Here is a 15,202-nt window from a genome sequence, read left to right as displayed (position 1 = left end):
GGACAACTTCAAAAGCCTTGCTGCTTTGGCCTGCCCTCCCCCGCCCTGCCCCCACCCCAACCCCGCGGCCCCAACCCACCTCCCCCAAACAATTATTCATGAAGGTCTTCTTGTGAAAAAGAGGAATGCACAGAGGGAGTTTGCAACTTATTATCATGACCTGATTAAAGCTAAGTGGAGAGTGGCAACAGTGCTGTGCTGCCAGTCCATTGTCAAAGTTGACAGCCTTAATGAACAAGAAAGATAAAGGTCAAGAAATGTGGCCAAAGAACACAAAGTCAAAGCTAACGATCAAAGTTTACAAATTGCAGTGCATAGGTAAACAATGTCGGCTGATATATGATGCCAATAGCCAGAATAGGCTTCATTGAGGTTGTTTTAATTGACCTTTCTTTTCTGACTGGACTGAGACAAGATACAAATGAGAGAAGCAGAGATAAGGAGGGATGCTGTTTACAGCTGAGCACCCTCCCCTGTCCATCCAGGCTACCAACACGATCTCATACCAAGTCATCAAATATTGCCGATTCGCAGTGGACATACACGTCTACACATTACACTAGCTATCCTTCCAGTCTGCTGCTGATGTTCCGCAACACAAGCACATGGTGGGGTTATCCTGCACGCGGTTATGTTTAGGCAACAAAAGCACATGGCAGTGAATGCTGGCACGTCAACAAACACACATGCTAGCACAGATGGTTTGGATCACAAAACAAGGGCATTGATGGTTATGATTTGGGGAAGGAGGCACATAGTAAGGTATAGAAAAAAAATCATCAAAATCATTCTCAGCTGACGCCATCAAGGGGCTTATCACGTGGATGCAAAAGGTGGCTTTTGGCATTGGGTTCTCATGCGGAAAGTACTTCAAAAGCAGCAGTAGTCAGGGGCGTCAGTGGCTGAGTGGATAAAGCAGGCATCCCATGAATAAAAGCAGTGTCCTTGCTGCAGCGGCCTTGGGTTCGACTCCTGCTCGAGGCCCTTTGCTTCATGTCCTCCCCACTCTCTTTCCCCCTTTCACACTGTTGATCTGTTCTATCTAATAAAGGCTAAAATGCCAAAAAACAATCTTAAAAAAAAAACAAACAAAAAAACAGCAGTAGTCGACAACTGTGGAATGAGAATGGGCTGGTTTCTCTGCAGCAGAAAAATGAAACTTTCATAGAAGTTTCAAAAATTGCAGTTTCTCAGTTTTCAAGAAAAAAAAAAGGAAATCTAAATAGAGCGCTGCAGGAATGAGTCCTAAAACCCAGATATGAGTCAGCATTTCAGCACCTCTGGTTCCCTCGTCTCAAAGTCAATGGGTTTTTTGAACAAGTTTTTGGTTAGATTCCTAAAATAAGGTCTGTGGTTTACACAAACCTGAGAGACTTTCACATTTTGTTATATGACATAAATACGTTATAAATACCCCACTTGTGAATTTTGAAAAACGATGGTTTCTGGCACGTGGATAAACGAAATGCAGAACATCATCATGCTAAACATGCCTTTACGGCCTCATTGTGGAGGCATTGTTGATGTCATGAGACCACGGTGTAGTTTCTTAACAGCCTGACCTAAGATTTGTACTTCTGACAGCTGCATTTACATTTAAAAAGAAAATCACAAAAGAGGTGTTCATTTGTGAAGAGAACACACTTGCTAAACAAAATGTATTATGAACTTTTGTTTGCCACCGAGCTTATTTTCTAACGTGTTCCAAAATCAGATGGAAAATTCACTTTTGTTGAGATAACCAGGATGATGTTAACTTCTGGGCTTGCCTGAAAAAAAAAAAAAACGTCATCTCTGCAACACTCAATAGACCCCCATGTTGAAATGCCCACCTTTACAGCTTTACAACTCATCACTTTATTTATGCTCAAGTGATGCATAATTAAGGGCATGGCTGCCTAGAGTCACAGGCTGTCTTTGAGGTGACACCACAATCTATGAGACAGATCCATCACTTGCTCATCCACATCTCCACCATCTCATCCGAATACGTTCACAAATTACTAAAATTATCACTTTTGGCTTCAAAAATCTGACATGCTGAATTCAAGGCTTTAAAACAGCAGTCCACAAACCAATGGATAACGTCGCGTTGGCTAATTCAATTGATTTATGTTTTTTTAAATAAGGTTAAAAGCTAAACTAAAGAGACAAAATTACTGGGTCAAATGAAACAAACAAACAAAAAATAAACAAAACAACAACAATACCCCCCCGCCCACAAACAGCTGAGGAACAACTTAGCCTAAATTCTTTCCCGAAGGTCTGGCATAAATAATTTTCAAATCCACTCCTGGTGAAAAGTTTTTAACTTATTGTTTGAGAATGACAAGAAACAATTCTTTTTCTGTGACTAATGCCTTATGCAAGTCCTCTGTGCAACCACAGTTTTCCCTGGAGTTTTTATTTATGCTTGTAATTTATTATCCTTTGTCGAACCACCTCAACCATTCAGGGGTTTGTTAAATGTTTTATATCAACTGGTGTGCTCATTGTTTGGGGCACGTGTGGTTCTCTCTGTGAAAGAAATGTAGTGACTCATTAAATAAAGGAATGAATAAAACATCACCGAACAACCAAACAAAGTAACCAAAAAGTCACAGAGAGAGTCCTTCTTCACTCTTATTGTCCCCACTGAAACTAGAGCAAAGTCCTAAACAAAAGCACACTCTTGAGCCTTCCCAGGGCAAGAAATCTTAAATCATAAACACACATTTAATCTAACTAGTAACAAAACAGAAATGCATTTTGTCTTCTGTTTTGAACCATATTCATAATGGATATATGGAAGACCTCCATCTGAAAGCACAGGTTAAGATTTTTAGGTCTTTGGGTTTCATTTGGACAGTTTCACTTAGTTTTTTTCTGGGTAACAGAGGGGAAGTAGCAGAACTCTTCCATGATATGGGCCATGGTCACTCACTGCCTCAAATAAACCCAAATCAACTCCGAATCTTGACCGCTGGCTCTGGGCTCACCCTCCAGCTTCAGTTATTATTCGTGTTGCCTGGTAGGCATGAAGATAAGGTTCATGTCTGAAGTATATTCATGTATTCATGACCTGTTTTCAATGAAAAAACACTCAGGAATTGAATAATGACTCACTTTTAAAAATAGATGCAAACAAGCAGCCAAAAATAAAAGCAAAACCCAGAATTGTGCAGATCTGAGAAACATGAGCCACCAGCTGTCAGTTTTAAATGATACATGGGTCTTTAGTCTTGACTGCGTGTGAAAGAGATGTGTGTTTTCCAGGCTTGCACACTGATGTCAGGTGTGGATTTATTCCCATGTGCTTCAGCCTGGTTAGACTGCATTCAGAAAACACTGCATCAAAACATTTCCTATTCATTTCAGTGCTGTGTTGGTATATCGGGGTTATGATGCAGAGAACTCAAATGACACAAAATTGTCTGACAAAAAATCGTACCTATACAGCGTACTAGTACCACGCACGTCATGTATCCCTGCTTAGTTAGTGGGCTTTCACGTCTACATGTTACACCCTAGGTATCCTCCTGTGTCTGCTCTTTATGTTTTGGGATGCTGCAACCAATGCTGGGACGTTAACAAAAGCATGTGATTGGTATCAAACTACAAATATATTGGTGGTTAGGTTAAGAAAAAAACATCATGGTTTGGCTCAGCATTCATACACGAAGCAAACACTGGGCTCCCACGTAGAAGTCCGGGGATTGTTGGACAAATCCACCATCCTTTCTGCCTGTCTCGTAGGGAACTTCCACCTTCGTATATTACATAATTCCTGGCAGTGTTTCAACCTGACAGGTTCCAGAGGTGTATCATACGGCCCTGTTATCAACTGACGCCGCCTGTCCATATATCATACTGCAGCACCTGGTGCTATCCCGCTGACTGGTGGCATATAACGCCGTGGTAGGTTCTTTTCAGCCGGGTTACAAACTGATGCTGTGCAGCTTTTGGCATCTTACAACAAAATCACTGACAAAGTGACAGTATTTGACCAGGTTGAAATTAGAATGAACCAAACCATCACATCACGTGTGCATCTGGAGACCTGAGTCAAAAGGACATTTCGCCATTTCATCTTTGTACAAAATCCACAAATGCCATTTCTGAAGGCATTCTCATAAATCAGCCTGAATTCACTCATATTCAGTCTGCTGCTACTTATGCTCCGTACATGTATGTGCAATATCACGACAACAAAGCAGCAGTTCCTGGGTATTTAGTGAGGAAAGCTCCAATGGAGGTGTTAAACTATAATTAAGTCTGTACTGTGCATCTCCAGGTGGGAGTTAGGCTGTGTTCAGACCCACAATAGCACTATGTTGCAATACTCCAAAGGGATGTACTGGCATGCTGGTACAGGGACTTGTGGTGCAGCCTGTTCTTATTCTAAAGTTGTCAAATACTGCTGCATTTTCAGTGATTTTGGAGTTATGATACACTGCCAGTTGGGCTGATGGCACCTAACATGCTGCTAGTAATGATGTAATATACAGAGCTGAACGGTCCCTACAGGGCCGGCAGATCCAACAAACTCTGCACTTTCACCTGGGAGCTTGGTATTTACTTCCTGTATGTATATAGAGTCAAAGCATGTTTTTTCTTAAACCTAACCACACGCTTTTGTTATCTGATCCTGGCGTTTGTGGACTTCCAGAGCGTCAACAGCAGACTCAGGAGGAAATCTACAAATATGTAGACGTGAAAGTCCACTTACAAAGCAGCTATCTGTAGAAGGTAGAATAAGGTAGATGGTAGATTTATAAGTCATTTTTAAACAAAGTGAAAAAATGAAATTTCATTTGTACCTGATCTTGCTAAATCTTTGGAGTCGAAGGATGAGTTGATTAAAATCAGCAGCTACTACAAAAATTCAATCTGGTTCTTTGACAGTTTGGGATGAGAATGTGTTGGTTATGCATGACTTATTTCTTACTTTGTTATTTTTTTTTTTTTACTTTTATGGAGGTTTTTAAAATTTAGTTTGGAAAATATTGCTCTGTAGTTTAGGTTTTTTTTTTTTACCATGAATTTCTACTCGCTCCCTATGCTTTGATGAATGCTGTTTTCCATCGTTTCTGCTTTCCCATTCTGTGAAAATTCCTCCTTTTCACAGATTTCATACATCACCACATATAACCAAGTATTCTGTTCCTTCAACGACTGCTCATACAGCACACCAAATATCATTACTCTGACATTTAAAACTTTTGTACCCTCCACCTTCCTCATCATCACCAAGATAAAATGACCCATCAGTGGCTTTACTGTTGGGGAACTGAAACTCTGAGGTGCCTCTTCATTAGACAAACCATCTCATATAACAGCTTTCAAATCTGCATTAGACTGTGGCAGCATAAAACTCCTCTCCAAAGGGACACTTTCAAAGTGCAATTTGAATGTTAAAGTGCAAAAATAATTGGCATTTATCCACCATGTGATACTCAAAGCTATTTTGCCACTTCTAACCCCAAAACAAGATTAAAGCAAAGAAAAAGCACCAATTTATTTCAGCTGCTAATGACCAGCACTTCTGCAACGCCTCGCTTTCGCTTCTGAGATTGCTTCAACGGAGCCTTTAAGGGATAAATATAGTGAAATAAGCTGGTAAGGATTACTGGCCTAATGACCAAAGGCACATCGTGTTTGAATTATTAATGTCCGGCAATTTTGGAATTAATGAGGAAAAAAATGTTTGCTACATGAATCATATTCATTGAGGTGCTGTCTGCTTATATGATCATAATTCAGGTCATGTACTGTACTCACTTTCTGTCTGGGATAACAGCCAAAGGTCAGCTTGATAGATATTCATTGTGCGTGATGTTATTCCTGTGTGCGTATGTGTGTGTGAGTGTGTGTTTGAGACAGAGAGACAGAGAGAGAGATTCGTTCATACATTTTTTTGTTGCATTGTTAACTTTCCTGCAGTGGTACAGTATTGGTGGCCGGGAGCCAGCAGCCTCCTACAAATAAAGCCCAACAGCCCTTCTGGATGTGAAGGATTTCTATAGGGGACAAAGCTGCGTGCGCACACACACACACACACACACACACACACACACACACACTCAAACACATCCCGACTTAGTATCAGCCAGTACTTCATTTTCAACAAAAAGTAATTAACTCTTTCTTTGGTTTTGGTCCAGTGAGAAGCAGATATGTGTATTCCGAACATATGGTGTTCAGGATGAGAAAATCCAAAATTAGAGCCTAAGAAAAATAGACATGCCAGGTGTCTGAGCATCTTTGAAAGTGTTAGAAAATCAACACCATATGCTAGAAGGAGTCCGCCCGTCACTTTTAATGTAAAAACTAATGTTTTCAAGAGAAAAGGTGAGTGGTGAATTGTCAAAAACTGCACGTGATGACCCTGAAAGGTGACCTCACCTAAGCACAATCTTTCCTGCTTGCATGTAAATTCCTTATTCATATTCATTACCCACAACAGAGTTGATAAACCAATTGAAGGAAAGAGAACAGATGGTGGGTTCAGAGAGTCTTTGTGTTGGAAATAACAGGGATTATTGCATTTTCCAGCCTAAGTTTCAAGGAATTTTTAACGTCTACCACCAGAGCAGGCAGTCACACCACAATTCTGTGCTACAAAACCCCCCAAAAAGGGTGAGCAGAAGGGGAAATTACAGCCCAGTCACAGGGGCAAAATACTGGCAGTATTCATTTTTGCAAACCAATACGTTACAGTCACACTTTTTATACACATCATGTCAACATTTCTAAAGTGACATGGTACATGAGCTGACTTTTTCCTGTGGAGGGTATGTTGGCGTATGATGGCAACAAAACCCGATTTAGTAAGTCATTTCTGTGTTTTCAGTGGGTTTTTTTTGGCACGATATCTGTTATCACTGCTTTTCCTGCTGGTAGAAGCGCCCCTCAAACTATGCATTTTATGGCAAAACATGATCCTTTCCTAACCATGATCAATCAATCCAAACCATTTGTATTCCCATCCTAAACCTCTCTGAAGGATAACTGATTTTGATGGGATAAGTGTTTAAATGGCCACATCACACCTGCATGAATACGACTGAATGTAAATAGTCAGTTTCTCAGCCACACAGCAGTGAATGGGCCTCACATTGTGCAGCATTCATAAAACATCTGATGCAAGTGTGATTTCAATGCTCTGACTGAACTAACTACATCCGCAATTTCCGATTTGTTGAAAAGGAAAAAAGAAGGTCTCACACTCTTCTGCCATGTGGTGGATAGTTCCCTTTTGAAGAGCAGTGCTCCTGAGAGAGTCATGGAAAGACTGCCTTTACAAAACACAGCAGCACACAAACAAACATGCTTCACTCACACACACCTACAGCCAAGTGCATTTGCCTAATGAACAACCTGATGCACAATTTCTTGAGAGAAGTGTAAAGAAACAACACATGAAAAGCCAAGCAGGGTGTTTTTCCCAAATGTGTGCGTATAGGAGGATACTTTCCATTTCAAAAATATGTCTAACTTTAGGCTGAAAAGAAATGGTGAGAGATTTCCAGTTTTATCAGATGACCAGAGTACAGCAGCAGAGCAGCTAATGTACACATTACAGCAGGGAAACTCAGACTACTTTGCTTTGTGGCCACTTTTGTAAAATGAAAGAAGGCCAGGGGCCAGTCGCAGCAGCCCTATATATTCTTAGGAGATCTAGAATTGTAGGATGTCTCTAGGAGTTAAGGGACATTTCTACGATTTCAAGACATTTCAGTGATTTTACGACTTTGCTAGGATTTCAGGACATGTCTGTGATTTTAGTTCATTTATCAGATATTAAGAAGTTTCTGGGATTTTAAGACAGTTCTACGATTTTAGGACATTTCCTAGATATTAGGAAGTTTCTGGGATTTTAAGACAGTTCTAGGATTTTAGGGACATTTTTAGGATTTTACAACATTTTAGGATTTTACGAGGTTTCTGGGTTTTTAGGACATTAGGGGCTTAGCTAGAACCTCCTTCAGGGTTTGAGTGACATCCTCCACTAGCACTTTTTTTTTTTTTAAATAAACAAGCTCCATTTCAATGCTGTTTTACACACTCTGGTACCCTATGTATACTAAAAGTGCAAAAACAATATCCAGTGTGAATCCATTTACTTTTATCGTGATGAGAAAATGGTTGGGGAGCCACCAAGCACCCTATCAGGGGCCACATTTGGTCCATGGGCCATTGGTTGAGTATCACTGCATTACAGGGTAAAACTGCAGAAATAAAGACACAGACACAGACTATGAGGAGGTGAAAGACAAAGAAAAAAGGGACAGTGCAGATAATAGTGCAGTTATCTTTCACCGCAGCCCCACATGCAGCAGTCATGTTCATTTAAAGCATCGAAGGGAAAAGGCCAGCCACTTAATTAACTCTCCTCACATACCTACACAAGTGGCACTGGGCTAAAAATAGACCAAATTCAGTTGGCTAAATTATAGATACCTAAAGCTCTACCTCCCCTCTCCAGCCTGCTGCAGTGTGGTATTTGTAGAGTAAGCAACTCAGGTGCTACAAGCCCACATCATTATCAAGGGAAAGGGTGACTGCAGATCTATTTTAAGGTCTCCGTTCAGCCTACAGATGGATGAGGGAGAACAAACATGAGTTTTTCCACAGAAAACTATCAAGAATTAATTTCTTGTGTCGGGATGCAATTTGCACTCAATAACCCTGGGATAGTTTCAGTAAGTGACTGACAACATTTGCTGGCAAACTTAAAAAAAAAAAAAAAAAAAATCTTTATACATGTAACACTTCTTAGCCGATTGCCTGAGGGGTGCTTCTTTACACATGCAGGTATAAAAAATAGGTGCTCCCTCAATCCAAGGAACATATGAGACCAAAAGAGGAGAGGCTAGACTTGTACTTTGCTTTGTAATCATGAAGTCATAACTTAGACTACTAAGCCACACTGATTTGCAAAAATTAAAAAAGCCTTTAATAAATGGGCTTAGCATCTATGCACTTCATCTCACTGTCTACATCTGAAAAAAAGTGGCAGCTCACAGATATACAGAGGCAGGTGTCAGCTGCCAGGCAATCAGAGGAGGACTGGATAATTGTCACAGGTGCAATCAATGAGGTGAGTATGCACACAATCAAGTCAACTCCAACAAAGCATCTATGTGCTCAAAACCAGCAAATTCACCTTGAAAGATAAAACCAGGTTTGTATATTTATATATAAATATATTTATATGTGTCTCTGTGTGTATAAAAACCCCTGGGCTTGTGGTGGCCCTTAACTGGAAAATCCAAAATGTCTTTACGTTTCAACAACACCATAGACATGGATCATGTTTTGTCTTAATAGCTGCTGGAAACACAGCAACAACTTGCTAAAGGGCACCCAGAGAAAATGTTTTTGTTTTGTTTGGTGGAACTATCGCCACTGGAAATACAGTGATAAGTGCTAAAAAACACTTACAACACACACTTTTGTTTAGTGAAACAATTGCCCCAGAAATTAAAAAACACCCTCATTCGGCAGAACAATTGGCATTTTAAACACACACATCTCACTGAAAAATACCTACATTCAATGTCACAATTGCTGTTGGAAACACAGCAATGACTTGCTAAAAAACACCTTTGTTCTGTGAAACAGTTGCTGCTGGAAATACAACTATGGCTCGCTACATAACACCCTCCTTCGATGGAACAGTTGGCACTGAAAACACAGTGACGACTCACTGAAAACACCCACGTTCAATGTCACAATCACTGTTGAAAAGAGCAACATCTTACTGAAAAACACCCACTTCAGTGTCACAATTGTCACTCTAAACGCAGCGAGGGAGCCCTTAAACAACATTAACTTTGGTGGCACAATCACCGCCAGAAACAAAGCAACGGTACCACAATTGCTGTTGGAAATGCACCTGAACACTTGCTCTGCAACCTGGCAACAGACTTGCTTCGGTGTACACCTCCCAATTATAAAGTCAACTCATGTACATGCAATCATAACTCTGTCACTTTATTAACATTGATATGATACAAACATCCAAACATATCTGTGGTTTACTGAAACATACAATACCAACATTTTCTTTTGGTACCTGTGCTGAATATTTAGAGGCCTTAAAGTCTTCCAGAGTGGTAAAGCAGGTGATGTGTGTGCATCAATCATTGTCCGCACAGGTGTCATCATTTTAAGTGGGTCATTTAAATTCATTAAAGACTGAGGCACGGGCTTCTGCAGGACTGCCAACCATTAGACTTGCAAATGTTGTTGGCTTTATGTATCTCAGTGCACGACTTTATGTATTCTGAATATCTGACCTTACATTTGGAATACACTATATTTACAAAACTAAACAGACTGCAATTCATGAGTAACGATGTCTTCCACCTGGTCGATGACAAGAATAATTTAAGAAGGATGTGAATGTCACAAAGCAAAGATATACTTAACTTGCAAAAAAAGAAAAATCTATATCCTAAACGACATCAAGGCAGGGTCTCATAAATGAGACAGATTCATGATCTGAAATATAAAGTACTCCTTTGTATCCTGGAGCTGTTTGATCAGTGAGGAGAGCTGAAGAATGTCGAGAAAGATTGGCTCCGAAGGTTTCACCTACTACTGGCAGCAGAAAAAACATATTCCTACATCTGAACTTGTCTCCCAGAATCCAGCATTTCATTTCCGCTCCAGTGGCATCAGTGAGTCCCTCCTTTGCCTGCAGCAAAGATCTACAGCTCTTGGAATTTGCCACTAAAGATGGCCTCTGTCGCTGCAGCTGTCATGACATTCGAAATCTATGCACAAATCTTGTCTCAAAAGGTTTGCGGAGCCAGATATGTGCATCCATTAGAAAAAAATGGGTTCATACTGAGGTGTCAGAAATAGACACCTTATGCAAAAAAGGAGTCTCTTGTTATCTGCCTTAACCGTGGCTTAATTCTTGACAAGTAAATACATCCAACACACTCTGATCCCAAGTCATCACATATTGCCACCTTGCAGTGAACTTCCACATCAACATATTACAGTGTATCCTTCTGCATCTGCTACTGACATTCTGTGATGCCACTACAGTGATGTCAACACAACTTCATTGTGGGATTATACTGCACATGGTTCCGCACATGGCAACGAACGCCGAGAAGTCAATAAAAACACAGGCTGGCATGGATGTTTAGGATTAGGCAACATGAGCATCAATGGTTAGGTTTTGGTAAAAGAGGCACATGGTAAGGTGTGGAAAAGAAAACATCACATTCAGACAGGAAGCAAACACTTAACTCCTGCATGAAAGTCCAGGGTTTGTTTGTGTTAGGCTTTTGGAGTTGGGATCTCCTGTCAAAATCACTGAAAAAGTCGCAGTATTTGTTGATTTCAGTATGAGAATGGGCTGCTATATCCCAAGACAGAGTACACAGTAGTAGTATTCAATGCCAAAGTTCCTGTTCCTCCATCATAGCAGCAGAGATGCAGTTGAACTTTGGCCTAATCCTTAATGGATTTCATAGACAACCTCAAAACCATATTACAAAGTGTCATTAACGTTACTATCATGCACATTGCAGCCAAACAGCCATTGGATTGCATGGATCGCTGCATCATTCATTGTGTGTGCGCATGCATGTGTGGAAGTGCAGTATGACAGCCAGAGAGCCTTCTAGGATCCAATAGCAAGATGATAAAAGGGGGTCACCTTGGGAGAGCCCAGGGCACAGCGGTAGCAGAGACACCAGAGCCCTGAAGGATCACAACAGAGGAAGGCTGCCACATTCAGCTGCAATCCTGGATGACTGCACTGGACAGGCATTCAAACACACACACACACACACACACACACACACACACACACACACACACACACACACACACACACACACACACACACACACACACACACACACACAGTATGCTCCCCACATGGATTTCGAGCCAACTCATTCAAAAATCATGGCTGTGAATGAAGGGGTATTGTGTATTATAAGGGCATTAGGGAGATTTCACACATGCAGCAGCTTGTTATTTCAAATCCTGGAGCTATTTCTCTGTGAATGCAGTGCATTGAGCAAATGAGAACGCAGCAATGGCTTTCAGGTTTAGACAAAGACGCACAGATTGAGGCCTCGTCGAAAGGGTTTCTAATGTTTCCAGGCCCACAAGCAGTGTGAGCAGTGAGAAAACACTGGACCACTGTACTATGGTTGATGCTGAAGATGTTTATTTTCCATGTTGAACAGTCATCTTTTTCTATAAATGTCACCAATTGAACATTTTTTCCATACGACTGTGTAGGAGATGCAGGAGCGTATGCAAAGCGTATGACCACACAACATGCTCTCATCCCAAGTTGTCGCATATTGCTGCTCTGCAGTGGACTTCTGCATGTACATGTTACGCTCTAAGTATCCTTCTTTACATTCCAGGATGCATGCTACTGTGATGTCAACACAACTTCATGGTGGGATTGTGCTGCACCTGGTTGTGTTTAGGCAACAAAAGCAAATGGCATGCAATGCGGGTACGTCAATAAATGCACATGCTGGCACGGATGGTTAGAGTTAGGCAACAAAGTCATAGATGGTTAGGTTTAGGGGAAGGCACATGGTAAGGTGTAGAAAAACACCCAGCACATTCAGACCGGAAGTGAACACCGGACGGCCGCATATAAGGTCAGGGTTTGTTGGACCCATATTACATATCAATGCAAAATAGCAAAATGACAAGCAGCTCCAGCTGTTCTATTTTTCCATATTTTGACTTGCTAAATGACATATTAATCAGAGTATGCACAGCTGCATGTAAACAGTTAGTGTTAGTGAAATAATTATTTTCATTAGCTATCAGCTTAGTAGGAATATTGTCTTTTTCAGAATAAGGGCAAAACTGCACTATTTTATGCCTGTAAAGATACTCAATGAATACATATATGAACGTGAACAGCAGCAGTATGGATCAGCAGAGTAATAGTGAAAAGGGTCACATTATAATGTTTGCACCACACCTGCACAAATATCATCAGGCATTACCAATCATCTTACAGCCACACAGCTGCGAATGAGCCAGTTATTTGTGAAGCATGATTAAAACAATTTATGTCAACAAGTTGACTTCAGTGCCATGCCTGAACTGACACTGCGCTTCATTTCAGCAAACTGACCTGAGCCCAATGGGCAGGACACAAACAGGATTAGGGAATGTTTGATCAGCAGGAGAAACAAAATCTCTAGACAAATAAACTCCAAATTGATGGAAACACAGACCTGACAGGCGGATGTCCTGGGGGCTGGACAGCGGCAGAGCAGGAGACCGCAGGCAGACAGCCTGAGGGCAGGACAGAAGTAGGTATAGATTGTGGTCAGGAGGGTGGCACTGTAGGCAAGACTGCTAAGGAGGGCAGTCAGGAGGATGGAGGCATAGGCAGAACCATAATGGGCATCCAAGGCTGGATAGGGCTGCAAAGGGTTCCTCCTGGTTGTCTGTGGCATTGGATTATGCAGGCTTTGGGGACTTTGGAGGGGCAACCCCTGAAAATGGAAAAACGAGACCGGATGAGAGACGGCCGCTAGATATCACAGTAGCTCTTCAACAGGTCCATTGAAGGTTCATTAGTTTAAGGAGATATAGGATTAGGGAAGACATGTGACAGGAAAGCCTGCTCAGGAAAGGCAAGCGATGAACAGAAATGAAGCAGGTGAGAGGTGCAAGGAGGCAGGCAGTCAGGTACACTTCAGGGCTAACGAGGGAAGGTGGAAACAGGTGAGCAGGATGATGATCAGGTGATTAGGGACAGACAGAAGAGTCTGAGACCAACTAGTATATGGATGGAAAATACTTTTTTATGGTTAAGTTTAGGCACTCATAGCACTTGGTTGATCCCATCTTGTAACTGCTCTTGCAAGAACTCAACCCCATCCTTAACGTTTGATAAAGTAAACACAGACTTGAAACACTAGACACGACTTGTTTACTTCATTAAAATTTTACTAAAACTATGATCTATCCCTTAACCAGTTTTGGATGCTTTCTGGTTTCACAGTCCTGCACTTTGCATGCTCAACTCTTCCATACTTCCATCTTCCATGTGGCACAAGATTGTAGCACTGCACCGAAAAATAAAAAATAAAATGTGGCGAACATAGTCCAGGTATTTGTTATTTTTCCTGCACAGCAAATAAGTAATATTTCATGAATGGATTTTATTTGAGACATGCTTGCACGCTTAGTTTGCCAAGCAAAAATGATCAGTATGATGTTCGTCCAAAAAATTTCCGCCTCTAGGATCCATTTGCCTGGTCCACTCTGTCTTGTTGGATATATTGAAATGAAAAATTTGTATTTGTACTGAACCTTTCTTTGAGTGCTACAATTTGCAAGAATGAAGAAATTTTGTTGAGCAAGCTCCACTATTCACATCTGTAAATTGAGATTACAGTGTGTTCTTAGTAAACTACATATTCTCTGAATATACTCAACAAAACAACATCTAGGGTACTACTACATAATAAATCATATATGTGTTTTAACTCTCCCTTCTCTTTACGACAGTATCTTTGTCTCCATTTATTCTGAGGGCATTGGGGCACCGCACAGCAGTAGATCACTCTGTAGGTCAATCAAGATTAATGCCAAGGTTTCACTAAAGCAATCTCCTTCCAATGTCTGCAACACCAAATTTCATTCATTACCCTAGGCATGATTGATTAAAGGAACAGCTAATAATTAGCCTAAATTTCTATCATTACCCACGGCATGATCGATTTAAGGAACAGCTAATTATCAGCCTTCACCTGTGTCTAATTGAACTCATGGTCAACATCTTAGTCAAAGCTTTGCACAGGTCGTACAGTGCTGATGTTTTATCTCCTGGTGAGCTTCTACGAGACCGAGCAGTATGTGCAGAGTCCAGAATCTCAAGGATATTTCTATTTACCAGTAAGTCACTGCATTAAATAGCAAAGCACAAGTTGTACAAAATAACTTGTGTTAACTTTTGCTGAAAACACTGCAAAAGCGGTGGTATCTGATGACTTTGGAATGAAAACAAGCTGGCTTAATCTATGGATTTAGTATTTTTACACTTTGTTACAAATTAGAAAGCTAAAGACAAATGGATCAAATAAGATATTCAACATTAGATCCAGGTTTGATAAAATGATGTCAAACCACAACCCTAGTCCAAAGAAGATGAGTAGTGACATACCAAGGCAAATTTAATAATTTTACATTTAAATGATTA

The 15,202-nt window shown here is 40.8% G+C and overlaps 1 protein-coding gene across 1 annotated transcript in view; it reads right to left on the bottom strand.

The window, feature by feature from the left end:
* The window catches only part of clmpa (CXADR like membrane protein a), a 97,117-nt gene extending 83,649 nt beyond the window's left edge, over positions 1–13,468 (bottom strand). The window contains exon 1 of the mRNA XM_088088751.1: positions 13,227–13,468. The gene's annotated coding sequence lies outside the window, so the exon portion shown is untranslated. The remainder of the gene's footprint in view (positions 1–13,226) is intronic.
* Positions 13,469–15,202: the final 1,734 nt, after the last annotated feature.

The sequence above is a fragment of the Plectropomus leopardus genome, chromosome 15 (genome assembly GCF_026936395.1).
Source record: "Plectropomus leopardus strain MGB_pleo_1.0 chromosome 15, ASM2693639v1, whole genome shotgun sequence".
NCBI classification, from domain to species: Eukaryota; Metazoa; Chordata; class Actinopteri; order Perciformes; family Serranidae; genus Plectropomus; species Plectropomus leopardus.
This window is presented reverse-complemented; position numbering and strand designations above follow the sequence as displayed.